The sequence below is a fragment of the Capricornis sumatraensis genome, chromosome 5, assembly GCF_032405125.1.
Source record: "Capricornis sumatraensis isolate serow.1 chromosome 5, serow.2, whole genome shotgun sequence".
In the NCBI taxonomy this organism is placed as follows: domain Eukaryota; kingdom Metazoa; phylum Chordata; class Mammalia; order Artiodactyla; family Bovidae; genus Capricornis; species Capricornis sumatraensis.
In genome coordinates this window covers 48178093-48203956 of record NC_091073.1, presented here as the reverse complement: position 1 = coordinate 48203956, position 25864 = coordinate 48178093, and the positions used below count along the sequence as shown (strand labels likewise).

The window sequence follows — 25864 nt, the reverse complement described above, 5'->3', positions numbered from 1 at the left end:
GCTGCAAGTTGTGGGTCAGAGTTCTGTTTTTATACCCGGTTTGGTAGTTGTCTCTTTGTATATTCAGTCTCTCACCGGGTGGCCCTGACTGCCCTTCTTCCTGACTGCCTTTTCTCTTTCGTCCATTATTAGTTCACACTGAGTCTGTCAATATCAGGTCCTCAAACAGCTAAAGTAAGTTTTACAAAGGCATGTTTTAGATGGTTTGATATGGTGATTTATAATAAGAAACGTATGTTTGGTCTTCATCCAGTACATAGGTCTATAAAAAAATTATTTAGGCCTCCGGGCCGCCCCCGCCCCCCGCGCTCGGAGTCGGGCGGCCGCAGCAGGATGCTGAGCCAGGCACTGCTTCGCCTAGCGTCCGCTGTCAGCCGCAGGAGGATGAAGCTGCTGCTGGGCATCGCGCTGCTTGCCTGCGTGGCCTCTGTTTGGGGCAACTTGATTAACATGAGGTCCATCCAGGAAAACGGGGAGCTCAGAATTGAGAGCAGGATTGAAGAGATCATTGAACCACTAAGGGAGAAAATCAGAGATTTGGAAAAGAGCTTCACCCAGAAATACCTGCCAGTAAAATTTTTATCAGAAAAGGACCGTAAAAGAATTTTGGTAACCGGGGGCGCAGGCTTTGTGGGTTCCCACCTCACAGACAAACTCATGATGGACGGTCATGAAGTGACCGTGGTGGACAACTTCTTCACTGGCAGGAAGAGGAACGTGGAGCACTGGATTGGCCACGAGAACTTTGAGCTGATCAACCACGACATGGTGGAGCCACTGTACATCGAAGTGGACCAGATCTACCACCTGGCCTCTCCTGCCTCGCCTCCCAACTACATGTACAACCCCATCAAGACACTGAAGACCAACACCATCAGGACCCTGAACATGCTGGGGCTGGCAAAGCGAGTTGGAGCCTGTCTATTCCTGGCCTCCACCTCAGAGGTGTATGGAGACCCTGAAGTCCACCCACAAACCGAGGATTACTGGGGCCACGTGAATCCCATAGGACCCTGAGCCTGCTATGATGAAAGGAAGCGAGTCGCCGAGACCATGTGCTATGGCTACATGAAGCAGGAGGGTGTGGAAGTGCGTGTGGCCAGGATCTTCAACACCTTCGGGCCCCAAATGCACATGAATGATGGCCAGGTGGTCAGCAACTTCATCCTGCAGGCTCTGCAGGGGGAGCCGCTTACAGTGTACGGATCTGGATCGCAGACGAGGGCCTTCCAGTACGTGACCTGGTGAATGGCCTTGTGGCACTCATGAACAGCAATGTCAGCAGCCCCGTCAACCTGGGGAACCCAGAAGAACACACCATCCTAGAATTTGCTCAGCTCATCAAAAACCTTGTTGGCAGTGGGAGTGAAATTCAGTTTCCTTCTGAAGCCCAGGATGACCCCCAGAAAAGGAAACCAGACATCAAGAAAGCAAAGCTGATGCTGGGGTGGGAGCCAGTGGTCCTGCTGGAGGAAGGGTTAAACAAAGCCATCCACTACTTCTGGAAAGAACTTGAGTACCAGGCAAATAACCAGTACATCCCCAAACCAAAGTCGGCAAGGATATAAAAAGGACAGACTCGCCATAACTGAAAACCTCGCCTTTCGGGACCATAGATGCCCTGTTTCACACTTGACAGGATGTATTTTTTTTTTAAAGAAAGACTAACTAAAACAGGTGTCATGAAGAAAAAAACTGGAATTCATACTGAAACTTGCTTTAAGAAATGGATGTGCCTAAAAACTCCCCTAAAAAAACTGCAGATTTTGCCTTGCACTTTCTAAAATCTTTTTATGTAAAATAGCATTGATGCATCTCTGCATATTTTCAAGTTTTTTATCTTGCTGTGAGAGCCTATGTCGTGGACTGTCGTCGACAGTTTTATTTACTGGTTTCTTTGTGAAGCTGAAAAGGAACATTAAATGAGGTGAAAATGCCGATTTATTTATGAAGTGGGTACTTATAAATGAGACGTTATTCTATGCATAGAGGAGAAAAAGCAGACCGGCAGTAATGTCAGGTGGGTGGCATACTGCATTAATTCTCAGGCAGAGAAAAGAATTCTGCTCTAGAGCCTTGTGATGTTTCTTCTAATGCAGAATTTTTCCAAGGTCTAGTTTTTAGTTGCAAACTTGACTTTGAAATGTTTCTGTTCATTATGACGATCAAGGATATTTGAAATCACTACTGTGTCGTGCTGCATATGGGGTTGGGGTGGGTGGGACAAAATTAATATTCTTGGTTAACAGTGGTTAAATGTGCTATTTTAATAAAATATTGAAACTCAAAAAAAAAAAAGAATTATTTATTTGGTTGTGCTGGGTCTTAGTTGTGGTACACAGGATCCTTTAGTTGGGGCATGTGGATCTAGTTCCCTGACCAGGGATCAAACTGGGGCCCCTGTGTTTGGAACATGGAGTCCTAGCCGCTTTATAGGGAAGCCCCGTAGCACATAGCTCTTAAACCTTTGGAGTTTCTTAGGTATTGAGAGCCACTGGGGAAACAGTGGCTGACTTAATTTTGGGGGGCTCCAAAATCACTGCGGATGGTGATTGCAGCCATGAAATTAAGATGTTTACTCCTTGGAAGGAAAGTTTTAACCAACCTAGATAGCATATTAAAAAGCAGAGACATTACTTTGTCAACAAAGGTCTGTCTAGTCAAGGCTATGGTTTTTCCAGTAGTCATGTATGGATGTGAGAGTTGGACTGTGAAGAAGGCTGAGTGCCGAAGAATTGATGGTTTTGAAGTGTGGTGTTGGAGAAGACTCTTGAGAGTCCCTTGGACTGCAAGGAGATCCAACCAGTCCATCCTAAAGGAGATCAGTCCTGGGTGTTCATTGGAAGGACTCATGTTGTAGCTGAAACTCCAATACTTCGGCCACCTGATGTGAAGAGCTGACTCATTGGAAAAGACCCTGATGTTGGGAAAGATTGAGGGCAGGAGGAGAAGGGGACAACAGAGGGTAAGATGATTGGATGGCATCACTGACTCAATGAACATGGGTTTGGGTAAACTGCAGGAGTTGGTGATGGACAGGGAGGCCTGGTGTGCTGCAGTTCATGGAGTCGCAAAGAGTCGGACACAACTGAGTGACTGAATTGAACTGAACTGAGAGCCATAAGGGTATCTTTGCTATGTTAATGAGATGACTTTTTTTTTTTTAAACAAAAATAATTGTTAAAAATTGCATCTGTGCTGAATTGGGAAAGTTCTTAAAAACCAAATTATGTTTAAGCAGGATACACCTACTGAATGACACCCACTGACACTCAGGAAACTCTGGCTTGAACCTCTGTGTGGGCACTCTGATTCTGCCCTAATTCTGGGGAGTCCCAGTGTGGTTTGGCATGTGTACCCACCTCAGGACCCTTTGTTGTGCCATTAGGGCTGCCGGAGAGCTGTCTGACAAGCACCATAAGGCCTCTTAGGACAAACCCAGAGGAAGTTTTGAAGCTTATGTTCCGGTCTGCAGTTGCCAAGATTTATGACTGTGTTGCAAAGAAGAGACATTTCCCCCAACTTCTGACAGTAAGCTCTGCAGTGGAGAGGGAGCATATATATCGCTTTAAGTGGGGAGGGAGAGACATAGGCACAGTGCCCTGAGAGCAGGCCTTCACCCCCAAGCCTCCCCTTCAAGCATCTACCTGGTCTATACTCACAGCATGTCAGCAGGACCACTGGCTCATCTCTTCTGAGTAAGCTCAGTTGTCTGACCACACACACAAACCCATTGGTGAAGAGTGCAGTGTCGTCGTGTCAAATCTCTGACCCAGTCTCTGGGAACTGCTCCTTCTGACTCACAGACTACTTGTTAAAGAACAAAGTCACAATTAGAAGCCTCAGAGATACCTGACTACTATCTGGTAGCTCCAGGCCCAGGTTAAGACTGAGAATGGGTCTACAAGGTGGTAGGCTTGATGCGAGTCCTGGCTCTCAGCCAACAGTGATGAGATCTTGAGGAAGAACTTACCCCTCAGATGATTTTCTCATGTAGAAATAGTTGGATAGTTTATTTTTGAAAGCTTACCAGAAATAAGATGGGGTCAAATGTTGGCAATGGAAATTGCTTAATAAGTGACAGTTCTCATTAATGCCAAATCATATTTACAAAATAAATTCAGTCCCCTTCCAGCAGTTTTTATCAGACCCAAAACCCCATTCTTTAAGTTTCCCATCAAATCTGTTAGTAAAACCAGAAACTATCTGTTGCTCATCTCTAAACCAACTAACTATAAATTGTCTTTATTATGCTTCAGTTAACACTGCACAACTAGAAACAGCTTCAGTTCAGTTCAGTTCAGTCGCTCAGTTGTGTCCTACTCTTTGCGACCCCATGAATTGCAGCACACCAGGCCTCCCTGTCCATCACCAGCTCAAACTGGTGAATTCACTCAAACTCACGTCCATCGAGTCAGTGATGCCATCCAGCCATCTCATCCTCTGTCGTCCCCTTCTCCTCCTGCCCCCAATCCCTCCCAGCATCAGAGTCTTCCAATGAGTCAACTCTTCACATGAGGTGGCCAAAGTACTGGAGTTTCAGCTTAAGCGTCATTCCTTCCAAAGAAATCCCAGGGCTGATCTCCTTCAGAAAGGACTGGTTGGATCTCCTTGCAGTTCAAGGGACTCTCAAGAGTCTTCTCCAACACCACAGTTCAAAAGCATCAATTCTTCGGTGCTCAGCTTTCTTCACCATCCAGCTCTCACATCTATACATGACCACTGGAAAAACCATAGCCTTGACTAGACAGACCTTTGTTGGCCAAGTAATATCTCTGCTTTTGAATATGCTATCTAGGTTTGTCATAACTTGTCTTCCAAGGAGTAAGCGTCTTTTAATTTCATGGCTGCAGTCACCATCTGCAGTGATTTTGGAGCCCAAAAAGATAAAGTCTGATGCTCTTTCCACTGTTTCCCCATCTATTTCCCCTGAAGTGATGACAACAGATGCCATGATTTTCGTTTTCTGAATGTTGAGCTTTAAGCCAGCTTTTTCACTCTCCTCTTTCACTTTCATCAAGAGGCTTTTTAGTTCCTCTTCACTTTCTGCCATAAGGGTGGTGTCATCTGCATATCTGAGGTTATTGATATTTCTCCCAGCAATCTTGATTCCAGCTTGTGCTTCTTCCAGCCCAGCGTTTCTCATGATGTACTCTGCATATAAGTTAAATAAGCAGGGTGACAATATACAGCCTTTACATACTCCTTTTCCTATTTGGAACCAGTCTGTTGTTCCATGTCCAGTTCTAACTGTTGCTTCCTGACCTGCATACAGGTTTCGCAAGAGGCAGGTCAAGTGGTCTGTAGTTTCCATCTCTTGAAGAATTTTCCACAGTTTATTGTGATCCACACAGTCAAAGGCTTTGGCATAGTCAATAAAGCAGAAGTAGATGTCTTTCTGGAATTCTCTTCCTTTTTCCATGATCCAGCGGATGTTGGCAATTTGATCTCTGGTTCCTCTGCCTTTTCTAAACCCAGCTTGAACATCAGGAAGTTCATGGTTCACTTATTGCTGAAGCCTGGCTTGGAGAATTTTGAGTATTACTTTACTAGCGTGTGAGATGATGCTTCTATCTTTCAGATTCTCAGGATGACCTTTGTCAGCTTTGGGAGGCTTAGGTCTGTTATTCATAGGACGTGCTATTAACAGGGCAGACTGTCATTGCTAGTGTTCAAAATGTATCAGATTTTTTTGGGTTTGTTTGTTTTAATGAGAAAAGAGAAAGCAACTCTACTGAACTTCCTAATTCTATAATGGAAGTTCTCACTTTTTTGTATATTCTTATGTGTATAAATTAATTTTGATATTTTACTTTTCTCTCAATAAAACTGTCATTGAAAAAGTTACCAGTCACCAAATCAGTGTATTTCTCTAATAGAGTAAAGCATGTAAGATATGGTAGAAGTCTATGAGCATCTGGTCTTACTAAATATAATGTGGGCCTCAGTGGATTGGAGCAAAGAAAACATAACCTTTGCAATTTTCATTACTTCATATACATTATGTATACTCTTATTTTCCACATGCAAATGTTAGGATAAGGAAATGGCTACATTCTATTTCTTCCAAAATCATAAGTCACCCAGTAATTTCTTCTTAGCAATCTGATGTTCAGTGTTTTATTGAATCTAAGATGCCATCTATTGTAAAATATATCATTATTCTGTGTATTACTAAGAAAAAGCACTGTCATAGATTGAGAGATGTTAAATGTGAAAATGTGAGTCTTGAAATCAGTCGAAGATGGTATAGCCTTCTATGTTTGATGAGGTCTCTTTTTACATCCTTTGTGTTTGTTTGCTCACAGTAATACTTAAAGACATTAGTCAACCAGTTTGAGAGAATTAATCACAATTAAAATATATGTTCCACTTTATACAACACAAATACAACCATTCACGGGTAATCATAGCATTTTAAGTACTAATGAAATGAAGCTAGTTTATATTTCTTGAATTGATTAAATAATACAAGGGCTCAGTCATCAGGCAGATTGAGACAGGCATCACTGGGAGGACTGGCTGGGTCTTACAGTGTTCAAAGGGTTTGTAAACAGAAATGCCGTTTTGTCATTCCTTCTGTCTTGTGCACTTGTTCCTAACAAATCCTTGGGATAATACCAGATTTCCCCCATCCCCACCTTTTAAAGAACTAGTTATAGAAGAGCCTCAGATTTTGGCTAATACTAATCAGCTAACCCCAGGCAGTTACGATACTTCCCTCAAGAGTATAACAGGCAGAGTTATTTCAGCTAGAGACTTTGCTAGCAGAACGCTAAGAAAAAGCTCAGCAAGGAGAACGGTAGATGGAAAATGTCAGGAGAGAAATTGGTTTCTATTTTGAGGATAGTAAAACCCTTACATTTTAATGCATTCACGTTTGGACTGATTCACAGCCAGTGATCACGCAGGTTAGAGCCAGAGCGTGCACACTCCCACTGAGGTGGCGCATTCACACTCTGCCTTTCAGGAGGCAGAGGGCAGGAGGTAGGGGCTTGGTCTTTGGAAGCCTCGGTTTCCTCATCTCTGCTATTGGACTTAATGATATCCACACCCCTTTTAGTCTTTGATGCTGTGGTCTAGCCAGAGATCATCGTTGAGCAGCAAAAGCAGGCCTAGGGTCAACCTCCCTGTGAAAGAAGGTTAGGACTGAGTAACGGTCATGATACCAAGGACTTTAGGCATCAGATAGGCCCATAGGACCTTAGATTCTGGGTTCCTGGACCGTTCAGACTGAGATTGTTGTTTTGTCTAACTCCCTGATCTCTGTCAAGGTCAGGTCTGTATCAGCTCAGGAAAGCGGGAGATAAGGGCCTAAGCATAGCGGTGGCCGTCAGGGCACTGCTGAATAGGGCAGAAAGCAAGGACCTGAAGCATTGTCAGGTCTCCTGGCAGCTTAGAAAACTCTTCTGGAGGAGTTGGCCTACCTGGTAGATAGTAAGTCTAACCATCTGCCTTTTTACCCTTGTCCCTTCTGTCTATAAACCCTTCCCAATGCCCCAGGCATGCAATTAAATACTATTTTTAAAATCAGGTTTTATCTCAGCATCTTATAGGTTATCTCAGCATCTTATAGGTTATCTCTGCTCCCACAGAGGTGCAGGAAACTCAGGCAACACACTAGTTAGACCCCACTTGATAGGGGGCAGCCTAGGGAGCTGAGATGCACAGGGCAGCTGTTTTGTTGGCCCTGCTAGGAGGTTTCAAGATACAGTGCTTATCTGTTAAATCTCTGAGATTTTTGTTGACGTTCCCCACAGTATAGAGAGTTCCCTCTATCACAGAGCTGGGGTAAGATGGATTTCTTTCTTTCTTTTGTTTTAAACCATGCTTATTCAGGCTCTGGGGAATATAGTTCCTGGCACTTCAGAGAAGGTGCCTGTTTGACTCTGAATAAGGCATTTTTCTCTGCAATTAGAGACTTTGGCTCAAACAAGACCTTTTCCGAGAAACCATAAGCCCATATTCTGGTACTTCAACATCTCATTCCTCATCCTGCCACCAGTCCTCACTAGGGTTTGTACAGTCCTAGAAATTGAATGCCACCATGAAACACCCAAACTCATTCTTCCACTTTACAGGCTAAAGAAAATGAAGTTAAAAACACACCTCAAAAACTTCTAGTGGAGCTTTACATCTAATATACATGAAGGACCTTTTCCAGAAGGAGTAATAACTAGAAGCCACAAATAAAGCACTGAAATAAAATCCCCCTTTGAATTATGTATAAGCAAAGTAAATTAGTAAAATCCAAGTGTACTTTAAGAATAGAGATTTGTGATTTGCTGGGACTGGGGTTTATTTCATTATTGAAAAGTAAGGGGAAAAACAAGTAATAAAATCAGTTGTACTTTGTAATAGTATTGATGACAAATGTGCTTCACATTTTTGATGATCATCTCTCTAATCCATCAGTATGTTGTCTGAGCTGCTCCTAGGTTTAAATTGTCATCAAGAGGAGAGTTGGGCTTCCCAGTGGCCCAGTGGTAAGGATTCTGCCTGCCAGTGAAGGAGATGGAAGATGCGGGTTCAGTCTCTGGGTCAAGAAGGTCCCTTGGAGAAGGAAATGGCAATCCACTCCAGTATTCTTGCCTGGAAAATTCCATGGATACAGGAGCCTGTTGGGCTACAGTCCATGGGGTTGCAAAGAGTTGGACATGACTGAGCACAGGCACAAACACAAAACAAGGCAAAAGTTACAGAACTTCCCTGGTAGTCCAGTGGTTGAGAATTTGCCTGCCAATGCAGGCGACGCAGGTTCGATCTCTGCTCTGGGAAGATCCCACATGCTGCAGAGCACCTAAGCCGTGCACCACAACTACTGAGCCCACAGGCCGCAACTGCTGAAGCCTGTGTGCCTTAGGCCCTGTGCTCTGCAGCAAGAGACGCAACTGCAATAAGAAGTCTGAACCTGAGCACCACAACTAGAGTAGCCCCCGCTCTCCACAACTAAGGAAAGCCCACGTGTTGCAGTGAAGACCCAGCATAGCCAAAAATAAATAAATAAATCTTTTTTTTTTAAAAGAGATATCTCATTTGATGGGGTTGATTATCTCTTGAGCTGAGGAGATGAAACATGAAGGTCTAATTTTTCTTTCTTCTATTTCTTCATTCATTCATTTGTTCATCATGAAGCCCCTTCACTGCCTGGTACTGAGGAAGGACATTAACACAAAAACAGCTCCTACTCTTCAGGGCCTTCAGTATTTAAGAATCATGCCACTTGTCATATGTTTTCTTCATCAGATGACTGTGGGAGATGTTTACCTAGTGGTTCTGTTTGAGTTTCAAAGGAAAGTCACTGCTTCCTGTCACGGTAATCAGGGATAAATCCATGGAGAACAGTGGTTTAAACTAGGTTTTCAAGGATAAGTGAGATTTTGACAGGTGGAAATGGATAGGACAGAGGCACTTCAGGGGAGTGGGGAGAATGGGCTAAGTGTCTGGGAGATTCCAGTAGTATTTATTCAGGAAGAGAGTCCTTTGGAATAAGATGAGAAGAGTAGTGTGGAGCTGCCTAGTGGAGGCCCTTGAATAAAGAACAGAGCTTTTCTGAAGAACTTTGGGACACAGAAGCCCTAGTTTCTTTTCTATCCTTGAAAGTTCCTGTAGGAATTGTTCTTTGCATTTCAGTTGATAAGCTCGGTTCATGAAAATCTAGGGGGCTTGCTGTTACATTCTTGCCCTTCCACATTAGCTGCTTTTGATAAACTCGAGAAACTTCCACTGTCGGGAGTCAGAGGAGCCAGAGTGACTCTGGCGGGAGGCTTCCTGCATGGCTGAGGTGTGACCACCCGGTAACAGTAGTGCTGCTCGTCCATGTGGGTCGACAGTGGAAGAGAAGCCATGTGTAGCTGGATGGAGACACCCCAGATCTTTCTGTGAAGTGAAGAAGTTGAACTTGCTCCTCCCTGGGATGACTTCTTTCCATGCTTTAGTCTCCCCTGAACTGTCATTTGGTGGGGAGTCCCTGTCTCATTTGGCATGGGTTTTGCAGGTCTCCAGGCTATGGTTTGCTGAGCTCATTTGCTAATATATATATATATTTTAAAAATTCTCTTTTGTTTCTCTGGATTGCTTGAATTTTTAAAATTTGAGTAGTTGTTTAAACAGCAAGGTTTAAAATCTTGAGTCATCTTAAAGTCTGTGATTTCAGCTCCCTAGCCTCATTCCAGATGTTGATCATTGAATCTGCTGTCACGTTTGGATAGTTAAAGAGATGTGGACATTAGGGAGAGAGCAGGCGGGGAGTAACATGTGACAGGCTTGATGAGTCTTGTGTAGTTCAAGTAAGGTCAGCACAGGATGTTGTTAAAACTCTTTAAGTTCTGGTACTCTGTCACTGTGCATAGATACTCTAACATTCAGAGGTTTTGCTGCCCTTTGAAAGTTGTCAAACTCATAACCCAGCTATGAGCATTAGCTCGTTTTATCTCAGAATACCTTTATAGAATTAGCCTATTTCATCCAAGGAAACACAGCTAAGAAGATTTTACATGTGCTCTAGGCTACTCACAGATAAGGGGTAGTGCCTGATCAGAATCTCTGGGTTTGCTCTTAACCTTTACACTGTCTTACCTCCACCAGAGAAGTGTGCAATGACATCTTTTAACTTTGTGTCTGAGGGTTTCTTTTCCTGATTTAAGCAGAACCAAGTCTGTAGAAACTACTTAATCCCTGAAGGTTTGGCCTACTGTGAATTTTCAGCAAAGGAAGGACCTGGGCAGGGTAGCAAGTGAAGGAAGATGATAAGAGAGGAAACACTAACCTTTTTCTGTTCTCGTTGTGTATTATGAAATTTGAACAACTCTTTGAATTTATTTTCTTAAAATTTTTTTTCTGATTTAAAAATATAAAGAATTAAAATCGTCCGTTATGCCTCAATCAGGAAGAAACACTGTAAATATTTTTTGTGTACTTCGTTATTTCTGTGCATAACAGACTGAGGTTTTAAGTAGTGAGCCACTTTCCTTTTGATGGCAAGGTTGTACAGTTAAATTCAGAATAAAATTCAAAATAAGCATTTTTGTTAATAGCTACCTGTGCCTTTGGTGCTTCCCAGGTGGCACAGTGGTAAAGAATCTGCCTGCCATTGCAGGAGACATGGGTTCGATCCCTGGGTCAGGAAGATCCCTTGGAGGAGCAAATGGCAACCTACTCCAGTATTCTTGCCTGGGAAATCCCATGGACAGAGGATCCTGTTGGGCTACAATCCACAGGGTCACAAAGAGTTGGACACGACTGAGCATGCTCATGCCCACATACACATACCTGTGCCATATTTGATGTTTCATTCTTTCTTGTACCACAGGGAAAGATCTTTTCTTTTGCCAGGTCTTGCTGACGGCATCCCCTGCCTTATCTGTTACAGTCTATCTATGCCCATTGCTATTTCCATGTACAAGTCTTTTTACCTTTCTTCTTTTCCTTTCCTCCAAAACTGCTCTTAATCAAGGTCACCAAAGCTCTGACTGTTGATGACCCCGTGGTGTCCAGTTTATCTATTTGTTTCTTTTTTGCTTGTGCGTTTTGCTACTAAGGAACCATCATGGTCAGGGAGGGTTATGCCTAGGTTCTCTTAAGAATTCTGTAGTTTTAGTTCTGACATTTGGGTATTACACAATGCATTTATTAAGGGGGGTATTTTATAGAATTAGGAGAGTTTGAAGAAATGGCCTATGGCTCGGGCTTCCAGGAACAACCCTCCAGACCACATTATAGAACTGTGCTGCCAAAGAGCTGCTGTCTTAACCGTGAGCAGGAAGCTGCACCCCTGCAGCTCTGAGGCCTCCCGCACCTCTACCGTGGTCTACTACCCCTTTTCCTGTGAAGCTCAGAGCTTCAGTCTCCTCGTTGATAAACTGGGAGTGCTGTCTCTCTCCAGGCTGTGTTTAGTACATTTCCAACCAGTGTGGCACAGGCACAGACCAGTGGTTGTGGATGAGGATTGTAAATCACTTGTTGGGACCGACTCGTGCCAACCAGCTGAATATCAGCCCTCTTGACAGTATTGCAAGAATTAAATGAGCTTGGCACAGCAGTGGTGTGTGGCAAAGGTTCTCCTGATGGTCCTGGGTGCATAGATCTTGCTACTTTGACTGACATTACTCAAGGTACCAGTGGTCAGACTGAGGTCGGAATTCTTGGAACACCCTCAAGAACTTAGTGAATGCTCTCACAGACATAGAACAGAAACTGGGGATGATGGGGCAAGAGGCTGGAATCGTGGTCTAGCACTCTACATCTGGACTGTCCACCTGAGTGCAATGCCTGCACACATGAAAGGGGGCAGAGTGGGCTTTGAGTGGTAAGTCAAGGAAGAGGCTGCTCTGTTTCTCAGCTGTTACTCTAGTGAAACAGGTGGACACATTTGAGCCTGAGAGGTAAGAGGAGAATAATTTGGAGCATTGGATTTTGGGGTCCCTTCTGCATGATCTTCTGCTTCCCTGTTAGCTCAGTTGGTAAAGAGTCCGCCTGCAATTTGGGAGACCTGGGTTCGATCCCTGGTTAGGAAGATCCCCTGAAGAAGGGAAGGGCTACCCACTCCAGTATTCTGGCCTGGAGAATTCCATGGACTATAGTCCATGGGGTCGCAAAGAGTTGGGACACGACTGAGTGACTTTCACTTTCACTTTCTGCATGATAATGATAGTCACTCAAGCTGTCCAAGGGAGAGATGTGGACAGGAATAAACACAGCAGAGACTGCAGTCCAGAACCTTGAAAGCTTAATGAGGACAGTTAGTGAAGCAATACCTTGTGATTAATCACTTCAAAACATCACCTAAATCAAGTGGGATCATAGTGGACAATGACCATTTAATTTATCTATCAAGGGACGTTTGAAGCTCTGAATAGTGTACTGTCAGGAGAACTTGACTTCTAAATCCAGGCAGATGAAGGCCCATTAGCTCCCCAGAGTAGAGGACTTAAGATCTGAGCCAACTCTGCAGACCTGCTGCACCTGAATAGATGAGAAAAGACATGTATCATGGGAACAGAGTCACTGAAGGGGGCTTGTTTGTTTTGCTTCTTTTTATTTTTTAAACATCTTACTTGAGGTCCTAAAAAAGTGACATTAAGAAAGGCAGTAACTGAATACAGGTTATTAGAGGGAGTATTGCTGTCATGTTTTGTGAGCATACTGGACATGTTATGTAAGCTGCAAGTTATAAAAGCTGTGTGCGAAGAGCAGACTTTAATATTTTAATCAGAAAAAATTGAGGCTTACAATTGAATGTACCTGATGCATATTTAGTGAACAACGTAATCAAGGGATATTGGAGCTGTAAAGGACCTGGCCAGTTGTCTAGTTCAGCCTCCTCAATTGCACAGATGAGGAATATGCAGAGATGACTTGAAAGTCCTGAGCTTACACAGTCATGAGGAGTGTAACAGGGATTACCACTGGCCACTCCATTCTGTCCAGGCCCATCCACTTCATCATTAACTGTGCTGAAGGAGCATTCGCTGTAAAACAGACACCTCATGTTTCTGTGCTGCTGCTGAGCAGACTTCAGGGAGGCAACTGGGAGAGGAAGAGTCAGGCTGAGCCAGGGTTGCTCAGGAGATCCTGAAAGGCTATGGGTTTGGAACCTCCCTCTCTGAGAAAGTATGTCTAGGCTTCAGGTACCTGCCTGCTCACCCTTTGCTTCCACCTGCCCACCCAGGTGGCAACTGAACTTGGAGACAGTCTGGCTTAAGGGAGCGAAGGGATGGGTGCACTGCTGGTGAGTTACCAGGAAGAGTTCTCTCAAATCAGTGCCTTCCTCCTGGTGACCATTGTCATTTCATCATCCAAATGCCCTGCACCTTTTTCTTGCCTTACTGTCTTTTGAATGGCTTGCCTGTCCTTGCTTGTTTTCTTATTCCATATCCCCGTTTTCACTGATTGGGAAGTTAGACCCTCTACTTTTACAGTGTTAGTGTTTGTCCTTGAAACTTTAATATGCACTCTCATCAGTACAAATGTAATCAATATCTTAATTCCTTTACTATAAAAATAAGGAGACTTGACTGCTTTTAACTTAGATCTCCTCTCCTTACTTCCAAGCTGTTGGTGAGTATTTTAATGTCTTTTTAACCCCTAAGAATTAGACGTTGTTATTATTTTACATAGTTAGTTGTTTATATTTACTAACAGATTTATCAGTTTTCTTATTCAAGGTACTTTCTCAGTCCTGTCTTTTCTTCTGTAGGATACCCTCCCCTTAGGTGCAGGTCCTGTTGGTGGTAAACTCCCTCAGTTTGGGTATTTCACCTGTCTTCTCGAAAGGATACATAATTCTGTGCTGACAGTTATTTTCTCTCAGCAGAGATTTCCCCACCCTTTCCTGTCTTCCTGTATAGCTGTAGGCAAGTTGACTATTGGTCTAATTGACATTACTTGTGACCAAGATGTCTTTCTTCTCTGGGTACTTTTGTAATCATCTCTGTTTTTCTTGTTTTGTGGTTTTACTCTAGCAGATCTAGGTGAGGATATTTTTTTTCATTTATCTATGTGCTTCTTGCCTATAGTAACATCTCATGAATTTAAAAACAAAACAAACAAACTGCTATTTATTTACATTTTCTCTATTATTTCTTTTGAGTCTCCTTCTGTGGAACCTCATTCTCTCTTTCATTTCTCCTTTCTTATTTTCTATTTCCATGCCTCTATGAAATTGTGGGTAATTTCTTTGAATCTATCTTCCAGTTTGCTGCCTTTTTTTTTAAACAGTATATCTAATCTACTGTTTAATCCATTCATAATTTTTAGTTTTAATATTTTTCCTTTCTAAAATTTTCATATGAATCATTTCAAGTCTTTCTGGTTCTCTGTTTCTTGACCCTTTTCTGATTATATCTTCCTCTTTAAATATTTTATACATACTAATTTTGTTTCCAGTGATTCTAACATCTAGGGTTCTTAGAGATGTAAATCTGCTGTGCATTGTTTCTCCTGACTCCCACCCATGTTGTTTTATTTCCTTCTATATTTGATGGGATCATTTTTGATGGAACTTACTTTGTTTCTTCAAAGAATTTGTGCTTGCTTCTGCTTAGGCATTAGAAAGTGTTAGTAACCTGACACCACTTTCACCACTCTATTATAATTTATTTTTATTTTTTAAAATAATTTTTACTTATTTTTACAGACCCTAAGGGGGAGGGAGAGAGAATAAGGAAAGAGAAGAGACCATTCTGTCAGAAACACTGGGCATGCTTAGATGGATTCCTCTGGCACTCCCAGAGTTCAGTTCACGCTGTGTGGATTTATCCATTTAAGTAGTAGTGCCCTTAAAGATGCTCAGGGAAGAAGGGTAGAATAGAAAAATAGCAAATGAAATCTGAAGCTCTTAAATGTTGTGGTGGTTTTTCCTCTTTCTGAGGAATAGAAATACTGTGAGCTGCAAAATAGTGAAGCGAGTGGGACTGTAGGAATGGCCCCCCATGATCCTGCCGCTTCTTTCAGCAGTTCTTCATGCAGTTTTCTGGGTTCGGGTGGTCATGATGAAACTGCCTGTACACTGTGCCTGCAGCAGATGGAGGGGTAAAGAAGCATGAATGGCAGGGCACCTGTGTGAGACGCAGGGCTTTGGATGTAGTTGTACTGGCCCGAGGGGCCACAGGTTGTTCTAGAGGAGAGGAGAGTCACTGCCAAATGACGTGAGGTGTAGGAAGGGGTGTCCATGGGATTAGTAAGAAAATAAGTCATTAGGATGGGACTAAACTCCACCCAGAGGGAGTGTTATTTCCATCTTTAGTGCTCCGCTCCTCCAGGAAGCCTTCTAGGATAGCACCCTTTCCCCACAGACCCCTGAAGACTGAATGGACCAGGTCCCTCAGTGGTTTCTGCTCAGCCTGTCTCCGGATCCTGGTTTTGCCCAGGGGTGAAGGGAGGCCAGGGAGGTGCAATAGCTTCAGGAGGAGGGGGTCCTGGAAGCCTCAGAAGTGACTGCTGCCTGGCCTGGGACCTCGGTGTGAGTTCCCAGGTGGAGGGGACTAGACCCCACCAGCTCCAGGGTGAGGAGCAGAGAGCAGAGCACCCACGTAATTCCACCTGGAATTATGATAGAGACAATCCACATTCTGCCTGGGTTTCCTCTGCTGGGAGGTGAGTTATTTTTCTGTCCTGAAGTCCCACAAAGGGTATACTCCTCTTGAGAGTCCTTGAATCATTGTGAGGGTCCGAGGTTCACTTCCTCACTCTGCATGATCCAAGTTGGTCTCTGGTTCTTTGTTGATAGAAGCATTGACCTTCAGGAGAAACCAAGCTTGTTTGTTTGGTCTTGTTTTTTCGTTTGTTTTTGGTTTTATTTTTCATTTACTGTCTACAGACCTGGTTTTAGCTCACTGCTCTTATTTTGCCTGTTGAACCCGTATTTTCGTTTGAGCTCAGCAATACTTTGTTTTTCCAAGTTTTACTGTGATATAATTGTCATATAATATTGTATAAGTTTAAGGTGCAGAATATAATTTGATATATGCATATACTGTGAAATGATTGCCATGCTAAGTTTAAATAACATCCAGCACCTTACATAGTTACAGAGATTTTTTTCCTTGTGATGAAAACCCTTAAGATTCACTCTCTTAGCAATATACAAATATTGTATTATGTATCTTTCACATATACAATACAGTATTGTTAACGGTAGTCATGTTTTACACCACATGCCCAGAACTTATTTATAAGTCAAAGTTTGTGTTTGTACCTTTTGACCACCTTCACCCATTTCTCCCACCCTGAGCCCCTCCCTCTGGCAACTAATAGTCTCTATGTTTCTATGTTCTTTTTAGATTCCACATAACATTGAGATCAAAGAGTATTTGTCTTTTTCTGCCTGACTCATTTTACTTAGCATAATGCCTTCAAGGTCCATCCTTATTGTCACAGACTGACAGAATTTCCTTCTTGTTTTCTTTTAGCCATGCCATGCAGCAGGCAGAATCTTAGTTCCCTAACCAAGGATTGAATCCATGTGCCCTGCCGTGGAAGTGCATACTGTTCATCACTAGACGTCCAGGCAAGTCCCGCTTCTTTTTAATGGCTGAATAATACTCAACTGCATATGTATACATGTCTGGTTTATCCATTCATCCACTGATGAACACTTAAATTGTTTCCATCTCTTGGCTATTGTAAATAATTCAGCTGTACTTTAAAGAGTATGTTTATTATAATTAATCCAGAATTTCGTATTCTCAGGGGAGGATTTTCATAATTGCAATCCATAACCTTACCAGAAGAGCAACCCCCACATGTGTATTGATCTATTCATTTTTCATTCCCCACCTAATTCCAAAATTATCTTAGGTGGCCTACAGATAGTGGTATGATAGAGTCATCTTGTACTGGCTTATGAGAAATTTATTGTTAAACTTTTAAGACTCTTGCAAGCTGTCTGTTAAACACAGCCATCATTAAAAATTAAATTATATAAACTTACAGTTAAATAAATTATTAAAAATGTAATAAATACTCAAATTTATCACTTTCTAATTATGTTCCACTGTTATTTATACTGTTGAGGTTATTTATGTCCATCGTGTCTGCATGGTGAAAATGCTACAGAAAGGTATCCTACTGCACATCTCCTAAATCCACGTTGGACAGCCTCATGTTAGTATCTTGGAATTGGCCATGGGGGGAGTATTTACACCAGGGAAATGGACACACATTACAAATCAACTCTTTATTTATTTCTTTATTGATTGTCTAAATTTCATATAGTGATGAAGAGAATGATAACAGTGCAGAGTAAATACTAAAAGTGTGTCATATCCACAACAGTTACATTCTGAATAGCACAAAAAGTTGAGGAAATACTCCTCCAGTGTTTGGAAGCAGTTAACAAATTTAGCAAAAAAGTTGCTTACATGGGGAAGAGTGAGTGGATTTCTGACACATGACATAGATCTTTGTTGTTTCACTTTTGTCTTCCTTGTTAAAGTAAATGGAAGTATCAGCCAACATTCATGTCTAAACTATTCTTATTTATTGATTGCAGCCACAGGTTGGCTGTGGATAAAGGATTTGACAAAAACGAACTAAAGCATTCTATGAGAATCAATTGGCTGCTTGGAATTTACAGTAAGTATTGTGTATTTTACTATTATTTGTTTACTGTGTATTATACATCTTTTACAGCAGCACGTTTGTAATATACATGTACATTGTTTTCAGAGAACCGGGTGTGGAACATTGACCAGCGCTCCTCTGCTTACAGGGACATATACGGATACACTAAGGTAAGATTTGAAGTAGATCAGAAAGGTCAAAGGAACAGCAAGGAGAGGGCCTCACTAGAGCTGGAGATGATGCTAACAGACAATTTCATATTATGGAGGGCAGACATGGGACATAGTGGGCTGCAGGTTTGCCTCTAAGCTTCCCAGCACATCTTATTAATACATAAAGGGAAATTTGATCGCGTACTAATTTTTCAGTGTTTGGGTCAGAAATTGTGGCAGTTCTCCTAAGCTAACTCTGGAAGGAATTTTACTCTGAGGCTGTGTGTACAATGTGTTTTTCTAAATATCAATAATATCCTTAAAGCAAACCCTCAGTTAGAGTCAAAGGAATACTTTTGGGAGAGCCCCTCTCTGAAGGCTGGACACTTCTTGCCAAAGTGCATTTCTGTAAGATACACTATTGAAGTATTTGTGGATGAAATCATAAGAACTCTGGGAGTTGTTTTAAAATTCTCCACAAAACAAAGGAATAAACAAACATCTGTTGAAGTGAATAATTGAAGCAAAAAAGAGCGAAATATTGATAAATATTGAAGCTGGATGGTGGGCAAGCTGGATGGGGAGTCACTGAACTCTTGTCTGTACTTTGAAACAAGACTGAATCTTATTAATGTAGTCTCTTATAACAGCTCCTCCTCCCTTCCCCCTACATACCTTATCTCCACTTCTCCCGCCTTGCTATTCCTGTGGTAGAACAACTGGGTCTTTTGTCCTTCCCAGTTGTGGATTTGGCTGTTGCTACCTCATGGTGACAAAAAATATACCTAACAGAAATCCATTAAAGTTAGAAATTATCCTACAGGAATGAGACAGGTCAGGGATGAAAACAGAAGGGAAGAAAAATGAGCCATCTGACCCAAAGAAAGGAATTGCAGTAACAGGGGCACAACCCACAGGGAAGGTGAGGAAAGTGGGGGCTGAAAAGCAGAGGACCTGCGAGGAGAAGCACTGGGGATAACTTGCCTGCTGCTGACTTCTGAGTTCTTTGTCTTCGAGCACCTCCCCTTCCTCACCCTGCCACCTCAACCCTCAGGCAGAGTGGTAGGGCAGGGGCAGCAGGGGAGGAAGGTGTCATGGGCATTTTCCTCATTCTGGTTGCACTGTTGAGCTAAAACTTAAGGGATTTGAAAAAAATTATTTTTCTTGAACCACATGCTTTTTAAGGAAAAAAAGAGATAAATACATTTTAAATCAAATCAGTTTTGAAGGGGCAGCATCTATCATCTCCCATCCTTGGGATTCATTTCACATTCAAATAAATAGAAAACTACTTGCAAAAAGGCAAATTACACCTAGATTTACCTACAGGTGGCATTTAATGCCATGACTTAATGGCATTTCATCAACATGAGATTTTTCTGGGCTCACTGATTAGTTCTTGCAATATGGAAAGTGCCTTACCATAATTTTTCATTAGTTCACAGGTTATGCAATTTGGAACCATGTAAAGTAGCTAATGTTTTGGTGGTTTTCAAAAATATTGTATAACCAAGAAATTCAAGCACCACATGCCAGTGACGTAGGGACCATTTAGACATCTGAGAGATGACTGTGATTAAAGGTTAGTTGTAACAGTATTATGATATTTTAGAATCTTTGAAGTGTATGAACGCTTATTTAACTAACGGTGATGAGCATCAGCCCCAGGCCTGTCCTGTGGCTCTGCTGCAGCCAGAAGCTGTGGTTCCCTGCACAGGCTCACTCGCTGCAAGCCCTCCCACTCAGCTCTTCTGTCTGCTGAGGCGATGCCTCTGCTGCCCAGGCCTCACAGAGGTGCCTTCCCTGTGTTCTCCAGGAATAACTGGTAGCAGTCTGCACCCGGGAGATGCTTGACAACTGAGAAAATTGATCTTCCTAGAGAATTGCCTGGAGGGTTTGTCTGACCTATCAGTGGATCTTACCTAGTTTCTAAAAAAATGAAATGCAGCAGGATGAAATAGAATGGGAAACCATCAGAGCATGTGATAAAGATAAGCACTATCTTATGAAAGCTTTGTTTCAATTATTTATGTGGGTATATGTGTATACTGAGACATAATGTGAAGTGTATTTTTAAATCAAGTCAAAAGGTCTTGAAGAGTGCTGCTCTCAGAATGTGTAATTTACCACTGGAGCAAGCCAGACTAGTAAGAAGCTGTTGCTTAGACACATCACAGTGGCTCTGAAAGAGTGCTTAAACATTTCCATAACAAGTTTAAAACAATACACACCTTTCCTCTCATACCTTTGCCTTTCTGAGATATATGTGAGCTTAGTGAATTCCTCTATTCAGGTAACAAGAGTTAGCATCTATTCAGTATTCCTTCCATCCACAAACATTTACTGAGAGTGTTCCAGGCACTGAGAATATAATGATGGGGAAAAAAATGGACAGGGATCCCTATTTTAGTGAAACTTGTATTCCAAAGTAGAGGACGAGGCAGACTATAAGCAAGGTAAATCTGTGAAATAGAAAATGTTAAATGGTTATAAATGCCAGGGCAAAAAAGTGAATCCTTCTTTGGGAGGATTTGGGGGATATATTCTCAATTTTTCTGCATATTACTACAAACTTAGCCAGTTAAAACAACATATGTTTGTTATCTTACAGTTTCTCTGGTTTGAGGAGTCTGGACATGGCTTCACTGGGTCCTCTGCCCAGTGTCTTACGGGACTGCAGTCAGCATGCCACCTAGGCTCATTTGAAGAATTAACTGGAGAATCATCTTCTTGCAAGCTCATTCAGGTTGTTGGAAGAACTTAATTCCTTCCAGTTGTATAACTGAAGGCCCCAGCTTTTTGATGGCTCTCTGCTGGAGCCCACTTTCAGATCCTAGAGGCATCCCAATTCCACTGGCCCTCTCACTATATGGCAGCTGACTTCTTCATGTCAGCAAGGAAGAGCTGTCGCTCTAGTTTCCTAAGATGGTGTCTTTCATCATATAGTCTAAATATGGGGTGACAGCCCATCGCCTTGCTGTATATTGTAACCTAATCAGGGAAGTGATATCCCATTACCTTTGCTCTGTTTTATTAGTTAGAAGCAAATAACAGGTTCTGCTCTTACCCAAGGTGAGAGGGATTCTAGGTGTGGCTCATTAGAGGTCACCTTAGGGAATATCCAGACCCAGTGGGGTTGCAGTTTTAGGGGGGCCAGAGAAGGCATCCCTGAGAGGTACCATTTGGGGAAGGACCTGGGAGGAGAGGAAGAAAGTCATGTGACTGTCCTGGGGAAGAGCATCTTCCCAAGAGGAAAAAGACAAATGCAAATTTTCGAGGAACATGCCTGCCATTTTGAGACAAAATAGCCTGTGTGCTGATGAGAAAGATCAAAGTGAGGGACAAATGGATGCTGCAGGGGAAAAAGAATTGCTGGAGAATCACCTATGAGTAAGCAACGGGAATCCAGTGCAGAAGTCAAGCAGTTGACACTTGCTAGAAGGAAAGACAGATTCCTGGTAAAAGTCTTGAAGGCAGAGTAAGTGGGCACATGTACAAGTGTAGACACGGTGATGGAAACGTCTGCTTTCTCACTGAACTAAGAAACAGAACAGCTGCTGAGAGTGAGGACTAGGGAGGTGTTAGCCATCTGAGGGGGAATAAGAAGATAGGAAGTAGTCACCCACGAGAATGGGGTTAGAAATGGAGCCTTCCGGGGAATGGGGAGTGTCGGTCTGTTCACTTCGTAGCAAACCAGTCCCACCTGATCTTAGTGCTTATGAATTTAAGGAGAGACCATTCACCATGCTGGGGTGTCTTTCACTGACCACAGTCAGTATGTGTGGAGACAGGCAATATATATGCAGAAAACTGGATTGAACAGGGTTGTGGTTTAGGTAAGTGAATGCACGGAAAACAGAGAGGGGCAAGGTGCAAGGGAGGAGTGTGGTGAGTGCCCGTGGAGTTTAAGGTAGGTAGATCAGATCCAGCTGGCAGGGAGTCAGTAAGGATACAGTTGAATTGAACAACACTGTTATCAACTGGATCTAGGTCATGTTTATACAGTCCTCTACCTCAGAACAGCAGAATATTCATTCTCTTCATGCTCATATGGATGATTAAAACACATCTGGGTCATAAAATATACCTTAACAAATTCAATAGAGTAGAAATCCTACAAAGGCTCTTCTCAACCACATGGAATTAAACTAGAAATCAGTAATAGAAAGAAAGCTGAAAAATCTCAACATCGTTGGAGATTAAACATGACACTTTTAAATAATGTGGGTCAAAATGAAGCCATGGGAAAAATTTTAAAGAATATTTTCAAGTAAATAAAAATATAACATCAAAATTATGGAATGCAATAAAAGCAAGGCTTAGAAGAAAATTTGTAGCAATGAATTCATATATTAGAAATGAACTATTGAGTCAGTTGACATGAGTTTAGAGACTAAACATTTTATAGAGGAGGATGGAGAGGTGCTGAAAGTGACATATGAGATGTAAGAAAGACACTTAACCCTCAAGGAACAAGAGAAGTGGAAAAGAAAACTGCTACCACCTGAGAGCCTGCAGGGGAAGCAGAGTCCCAAGGGGAAGGTAGGTTCCAGTGACCACAAAGATTCAGAAAAGTTCAGAGAAGAAATAAAGGCTGTGGACATTTTGCTGATGATTTTCAAAGGGCTCTGTGGAAGAGCTTCAGGGAAGGGGATCAGAAAAAGGAGTGTCAGAAAGGGGTGGGATAAGGGTTTGAGGGTTAAAGCATTGAGGGTCAAAGCAAAGTTAAGGGGCATGATGATTTGGGGCAAGTTATCCTGATGCTGCAAGGAGGAAGTTGTAGGGGTCTCCTGGGGACACATGGAAATTCTGTTGTCACACAACATTGAGGCTGGTGGTCTCTTATGAAACCTGCAGAGGGCGCTCTTCCTGAGCAGGGGAAACAGTCCATCCCCCAGTCACCCAGAGAGTGTGGGGAACCTTAGTCAAAAGAGAGTTAGTATAGGGAAACTCGGGGAAGTAAGGAAGACGGGCAGCTAGACTTGCTAGTTAGAAGACTGTGATACATTTACTTATCATGTGTTAAAATTTGTGACCATGCTGACTGAGATTTTAATTATTTGTGAGATTGCAGTTATTTGTGACTGCTAATTTTAAGTGTTTAATCTTTTTGTAAGACAGTTGTTCATATCTCTGTTTTTACTGTTACAGTTGTTGCTCATTCTCATTTCATGTTTTGAATTCAAATTCTGAGAGGATATCCAGTCATCTCCACCAGCTAACCCACCCATTCCTTTCTTTCGGTCTCCTTTCCTCCCTCCCTGTGTCTTTCCATCCCTGCTCCCATCACTGCATCCAGTCTTTCATTTATTTGTTCATTTAGCAAGTATTTGTAACATCCAAAACTAATATAATACTGTATGTCAATTATACCTCAAAAAAAGAAGCTTCTTTCAAGAAACAAAAAACTCAGGTAATTATGGAGCATTTGAAGATCCCCTGGAGAAGGGAATGGCAGTCCACTCCAGTATTCTTGCCTGGAGAATTCCATGGACAGAGGAGCCTGGTGGGCTACAGTCCATGGGGTCGCAAAGAGTCGAACACGATTGAGCAACCAACAATGTTTCAGAAACTGTTTTAGGAGACCAAAGTGATGACAGCAGATAAAGCTTACATTCTTATGCAAATAAGCAAAAAAGGTACCTGAGAAGTGCTGTGGAGACAAGTAAAACAGAGTAAGGAGGAAAAGGAATACCGAGAGAGAGAGATCAGGAAAGAGGTCTCTGATACTGACTTTTGAGCTAAGGCCCTGAGGGAAGTGAGGGAGGAAGGCATGCAGAAAACAACAGGAAGAGCATCGTGAGCAAAGGAAAAAGAAACTATTTCAGGAAGAACAAGGGAGCCAGTGTAGCTGGAGTGAAGCGACAGGGAGCGTGAAAGGAAGTGGAGTCAGGTAGGTGTGCGTGTGGAGAGAGGGTAGAGGGTGCTGAGTGTGAGCCAAGAGTGAGAGTCTGACTTGTTTTACTTACAGTCGTAGAATTTTATTCAGGTTCATAAGTGATCAATTTTCTTTCTAAAAGTCTAAATAGAAATCCTATTCATATATAACTTTTTGAATTCAAATACAGTAAAATTCACCTTTTTTAGGATCCGCAGGAACACCGTGCCTGCAGAGAACGAAATCCATGGATACTGAGGTTCCTTATATTTACATATAATCTATGCAAATCCTCTCATGTACTTTAACCATCTCTGATTTCTTGTAATACCTAATACAGTGTAAATGCTGTGTAAATAGTTGCTGGGATGCTTCGAATTCAAGTTTTGTTGTTTTAGAACTTTGTCAAAAATTTTTTTCCCCTGAATCTGAGATCTGAGGTTGGTTGAATTTGTGGATGGGGAACCTGAGGATATGGACTACATAGTTCTGTGAATTTTGACAAACAAGTGTGGTCACGTGACTGTCACCACAGTCTAGATGTAGACCAGTTTCCCCACTCAGAGTGCACTGGGAGCCGTTTGTGGTCAGCACGGCCCTCACCCGGAGTCCCTGGCACCACTGTTCTCTTTTCTGGCCTTTTACCTTTGTCTTCAGAGTTACGTCTGTAGGGCATCATATAAATGAAACTATGTATCCTTAGCCTGTGCTATATAGATGTGTATTTATTTGCTGCACTGGGTCCTAGTTGCAGCAGGCGGGATCTTCAGTCTTGGTTGGCGCATGCAGAATGCCCCCTGCAGTGGATGTACAGAGGCCTAACCCCTGGGCCGCTAGGGAGTTGCCCAGTCTCCTTTTCGCTGAGTGTGTCCAGTGTGTGCATGTGCCTCCGTGTTTATCCAGTCACAAGTTTAGGGACTTTCAAGTTGTTTCCAATTTTAGATGAATAAGAAATAAAGCTACTATACAAATTCACATACTAGCTTTTGTGTGAACATAGATTTTCATTTCACTTGGATAGTTGCCTCAGAGTGGGAGTTCAGAGTCAGATGGCAAGCACATTTTAACTGTATAAGAAACTATCATATTGTTTTCCGAAGTGGTTGTCTCGTTCTGCACTCCCACTACCAATGCATATCACTTTTAAAATTTTAGTCATTTTAGTTGGTTTGTAGTGATGTCTCTTTGTGGTTGTAAGTAGCATTTCCCCTAGTGACGAATAACGCTGGGCATTATTTTTATGTAATTATTTGCCTTCTGTATATCTTCTTTGATGAAATGTCTTTACAAATATTTCATGCCTTTGATGAATTGCTGTTGAATTTTCAGAATTTTAAAAAATGTATTTAGGATATAATTTCTTTACCAAGTTGTTGTTTTTCAGATATTTTCTACCAGTCTTTGACTCTCTTTTTTCCCATTTTTTTAAAAATAGGGTCTTTTGAATAGCAGATGTTTCCAGTTTTTACTCAAGTCCAGTTATCAGATTTTAGGTTTTACATTTAGGTCTGTGATCTATTTTGAGTTAAATTCTATGCAGTGTGAGGCATGCATCAAGGAACATATATATATATTTCTTGAAAAGACTATTCTGTCTTCTTTGAATTGCCATTTAGGCTTATGTATGGTTGTGTATGAGCTCTTACCTGTTCCATTGATCTGCGTGTATTTGCCAGGACCTCACAGTCTTGATGACTGTAGCTCCATGGTTCTCCATGGCTCTGATGGTTCTCTTGAGGACTCTCAAGGGTTCTGCTTGTTTCTCCCTTGC

The 25864-nt window shown here is 42.2% G+C and overlaps 1 pseudogene; it reads left to right on the top strand.

Annotated features, from left to right (window-relative positions):
- Positions 1-333: 333 nt before the first annotated feature.
- LOC138080171 (UDP-glucuronic acid decarboxylase 1 pseudogene) lies at positions 334-1592 on the top strand (annotated as a pseudogene).
- The last annotated feature ends 24272 nt before the right edge of the window (positions 1593-25864 follow it).